The 5,318-nt window shown below is 36.4% G+C and overlaps 1 pseudogene; it reads right to left on the reverse strand.

Annotated features, from left to right (window-relative positions):
- Nucleotides 1–776: 776 nt before the first annotated feature.
- Nucleotides 777–5,318, reverse strand: part of LOC107679289 (uncharacterized) — a 9,668-nt pseudogene continuing 5,126 nt past the window's right edge.

Below are 5,318 nucleotides of genomic sequence, written 5' to 3' on the forward strand. Positions count from 1 at the left end.
AAAGCTACAATCCTAGGGAGGCAAGAAAATAAAGAGTAAGAAAGATTATTATTTCTTCTATAATGGTAGAGAATGCAGTCAGGCAAGGCAAGACAGGCATGTCATATACTGATGTGCAAAGGAAGTGGAATGCAGGCACGAGGAAGAATGTAGGGCTGAGGAAGGCAAAACACATCAACTTTAAGACATAGACAAGGACACACATATCCAGGCCCATCATCATAGAAAATAACCAAAACAATCCAAGGTTTTTATTTAGCACAGTGGCTAGATTAACAAATAACCAGACAACACATACATACATGTAGATGACAACCTAACTCATAACTCATAAATAATAAAAGCACTATTTAAATTAATATAAAGTATAAATTAAATTGTAAGCACATTTTTGATTTTTGCATTCAATTCAATTTGATCAAATTATTGAACTTTGAAGTGTGACATCTTCCTTCAGGTCCAGTTGACCATGATGTGTGTGGGTCTACTGAGCTGCAAGCTGGTCATCTGGACATCAACTGAGCACCTAGAAATGGACATTCCATTTGACAAAAAATGTACAATGTAAATAAGTTTCATCAGTTTATTCTTAAGCAACATGAGGATCTTTTTACACGCATTAGTTGATGATTTTGCTGATAAGAAGATAAATCCGTGCAAGAAATACCTGCAGCTTCTGCAGCTTTAGAGGGTGAGGAATGTGGTACACAGTATACAAACATAACAATACAATGTAAATAAGTTTCATCAGTTTATTTTTTAAGCAACATGAGAATGAAATACATGAAAGAATCCTGTAAATATTTTTACTGTCTACATAGTGTACAAAAACAACATGTATTAATAACATGTATCTTGTTAATGACATTAAACTATAAGCACATGCAGTTTAAGTGATGATACATGTTTATCTATGTGCTTGAGATAAGCTCCCCTCTTAGATTTACAAGAGCAGCACAAATTCGCAGTATTTTATCAAACTCTGGGACCAAATTAATAAGCAAAGTCTGTGAAAGAATCTTGTACACCTTTAGCCGCCTTATTGCCCGTTCAATGTGAATGCGGGCATGAGCAATGCGTCGCGTGTGGGTGACTTCCTCATTAGTCAGCTGGCACTGTTTGCGTGTAAATGCTGGCATAACTAAATTCACCTTGCGTTCCTCCAATAAGTCCCTGATAGTGAATCCACGGTCCGCCATCACCTCATCTCCGGGCCTCAAGCAGTCCAGAAACCCTGAGTTCTGTGCAATGTACCTGTCGCTACATTTGCCACCATAAGCCTCTGAAATAAACATGACTAATCCAGATGGAGAAGTTGCTACCAGATACTTCAGAGTATTACTGGCATAATAGTGACTGTACGATTCACTTCTTGAATCTAGATTTTTAGCCTTCTGTAGAACAGTTTCTGTGCAGTCAATTATACAAGTAGTGTTTGGAAAATGATCTTTAAAAGCCTCTGGCAGAGTGGCCTTGATGGTTTCACGGGGCAGCCATGGAATAAGATCCTTGGTATGCTTGTACAAAACATCTATCCAAAATTTCACAGTTTTGGGCACTGTATATATATATATATATATATATATATATATATAATACACATAAATGACTAATAGCTACGCAAATTATCACAGGAATTAGTCATTTATGTGTAATATATTTTACCATAAGATACATTTGAGTAATGTATTGTGTGTGTAGTGTTAGGATGGCACACTATATTAAATTTGCAAATTAATATAGATAAAACAGAGGGAAAAAAATGCATGCTACAAATGCATAATGCGTGTAATTTAAATGAATACCTGTAACTGATAGATAAAACTAATTTGGTAGTCACTTTACAATACAGTATGAAAAGAATGAGTATTGCAGAAATGAGCAAGGAAATCATGCACATTTGTCTCATTTGTGATAAGCTAGCTAACGTTAGCTAGCCAGCAAGTATAAACGACCCTTTTCTATTTAATCATGTTTTCCAGTCAAACGCTGAAATTTGTGTAACGCTTAGTGAGTAAAGTTACCTGTTGAGAATGAACTGTCATCCCTCCTGAGGAGTCGGCGTCTCTTTTCTGGAGGCTTCTCCTAACCGAGGAAAAGAGTAGGGTATGGGTTGTCTTCTGTCGGGTTTTTTTTTTTCCACAAAGTGAAAAGAGCATACGTAAAGTGTTTTGGATATATTTTACCATAAGATACATTTGAGTAATGTATTGTGTGTGTAGTGTTAGGATGGCACACTATATTAAATTTGCAAATTAATATAGATAAAACAGAGGGAAAAAAATGCATGCTACAAATGCATAATGCGCGTAATTTAAATGAATACCTGTAACTGATAGATAAAACTAATTTGGTAGTCACTTTACAATACAGTATGAAAAGAATGAGTACTGCAGAAATGAGCAAGGAAATCATGCACATTTGTCTCATTTGTGATAAGCTATCTACAGTATGAAAAGAATGAGTACTGCAGAAATTAGCAATAAAATAATGCACATTTGTGATAAGCTAGCTAGCTAGCCAGCAAGTATAAACTACCCTTTTCTATTAAACATGTTTTCCAGTCAAATGCTGAAATTTGTGTAACGCTTAGTGAGTAAAGTTACCTGTTGAGAATGAACTGTCATCCCTCCTGAGGAGTCGGCGTCTCTTTTCTGGAGGCTTCTTATAACCGAGGAAAGGAAAAGAGTAGGGTATGGGTTGTCCTCTGTCGGTTTTTTTTTTGCCACAAAGTGAAAAGAGCATACATAAAGCATTTTGGGGGGCTTCTTTAAGTTCAGGTTTTTGAGCCAGTTTCGCTTAGAGCTTCGTTTTATAGGAAGGCGATGAAAACTGTACCTTCTCTCGCAAGTGCATTCCGCTCTAACTTTAGGTTTGTGGATATAGCACTGTTCTTTAAGCCACAAATTAAGCTTCGCCTGGCTATAAGTGCATCCACGGACAGCACATGTTGTTCCAGAGCTTTGTAATGCCATTTTAATATATTCCCGCCTGAAAAACAAAGCGCACATAAACAAAACATTTCACCGTCGGCGCAACTCAGTCAACGCTGCTTCTTCTTCTTCTTTTGGTTTTATGGCGGGTTGCGAACCAACTTAATAGGTGCATACCGCCACCTACTGTGATGGAGTGTGAAGAGAATGTACCTTTTCTCACCTAAATCTTAAATTCTGTTCATTATTCCACAATTCTTAAGAAATCTCATGATTGCACTTATTTGTTTTCCTGCATTTGGACCATCATTCAGAATACTACTTAATGAAAATTCTTTAACTCCTAAGGATTGTAATTCATCTTTAAGTCGATCCCTTTCTCTTTCATATGCTGTACATACCATCATAACGTGTTCCACTGATTCCTCTGTTAAACAAACATTACATAGACCAGTATTATGTTTCCCTATAATGTATAGTGTTTGGTTAAGATTTGAGTGTCCTGTTCGTTTAATCTATTATAGCTGAACAGAACTGTCTCCATGCATACTTCTTTGATGACTTAATTATTTTCCGTGCCTTCCGTGCCTTTCTTTGGTAATCAATCAAATTGTCTTGACTCAAATGCTTCCTTAGGACTCTAAATGCACGATTTCTTTCTTTTATTGCATTTTTACATTCACTATTCCACCATGGAACCATTTTTCTTTTTCCATTCACTATGCTTTTTGGTATACAAGTTGATGCAGCATTAATAATTGAACACATCACTGCACTAGTACAGCTATCTACATCTCCTTCCATTGATATAGTTTCAGCAGATTCCTTGCAGCATACTCTAAATTTATCCCATTCCGCTTTAGAAAAACACCATCTCTCTATTCTGTAACCTTCCTGTACATGTAGTTCAAAATTAATTGTGCATAATATCATATAGTGATCACTCCCTGTGTTAATGTTATTCAATATTTTCCATTCACATGAATTGCTCATATTTCCAGAGACTAAGGTAAGGTCTAGGCATGATACTAAGTTTCTTGTAGCATCTACCCTAGTACCACTTCCATCATTAAGACAAACAAGTGATCTCTCATCCATTAATTCTTCAACTAATTCTCCATTTTTATCTGTGTGATTACTTCCCCATAGATTATTATGTGCATTAAAATCTCCGCACCATATTTCTCTTCTGTTAACACTTGGTATAATGTCTTGAGATATTTGCATTGATAACTTCTTGCATGGATTGTAAAAATGTACTAATTTTATGTTTCCTCTGGGACTACATATTTCTATAACTACACATTCATATTCATTTTGAACATTTATCCTTCTATATGCTAGATTATCTTTAATGAATGTTACACATCCTCCACCTTGTGATCCAATTCTATCACATCTAACAGAACCATACCCTGGCAAGACAAATTCCAAGTGTGGTCTTAACCATGACTCTTGAATACAAATAAGATCAGGCACAACATCCATGTCAGTTATGATCTTCTTGAACTCTTGCCCATTCGCAAGTAAACTTCTGGCATTCCATTGGAGGATATGAAATACCATGAATATGTTAATCACCTTGAGACAATCCATCATAATTAGTAGGGTTCAGCATCTCATGAATCATTTCAGCCTTAATATCTTTTATCCCCAACAGCTCTGTAGCTGCCTGTACTATTGTCTTAATTCTGTCACTTTTTCTCTGTTGCTGCATTGCCACATTCACAATCTTACAGATGAAAGTCACAAAGCTGATTTTATCCATAATTAGTGTATCCTTGTTAATCTTTTTGCAACATGTGATTATTTCTGTTTGCTTTTGATTTTCTGTAAAAGACGGAATCTCAATTGACCGTCTTCCCACAGGCAGGTTTGTGTTACTTGCTACATGAGTACCTTTAGATCTAGCTAGTTCACTTTCCTTAACCTTTTTAACTGCATCAGCATATGACACTTGATTTATTATCTTGTACTTCTGTACCTCTCTAGCTTGTCTTTGAACAGGACATCCTCCAAAAGCAGCACTATGTTCTCCTCCACAGTTACAGCATCTGGTTTTTGCATCTTTATCACATTTGCCATATTCATGTTCCCCCCATTTTTTCCCATTTCTGTTTCAATAGCTTTTGTCAACTTTAATGGATGAAAATGTACCCCTTCTCTTTTGAATGTTACCATTACTTTCCATTCCATTTCTTCATCCACCCTCACGCTTGACTTTGCAGCCTTTGTTTTTTTCCCCACGTCACTCACCTCCAACCCTAAACTTGAACTTCCAGAGCTATTACTCCTATCTTTCCTCTTCCTTGACACATCCTGCCAAGGCATACCTTCACTATCTCCATCCGTACTTTCACCCATGATAGTTGCATCCACGGTACA

Source organism: Sinocyclocheilus anshuiensis, unplaced genomic scaffold (assembly GCF_001515605.1).
Source record: "Sinocyclocheilus anshuiensis isolate Anshui unplaced genomic scaffold, SAMN03320099.WGS_v1.1 scaffold1644, whole genome shotgun sequence".
Lineage (NCBI taxonomy): Eukaryota > Metazoa > Chordata > Actinopteri > Cypriniformes > Cyprinidae > Sinocyclocheilus > Sinocyclocheilus anshuiensis.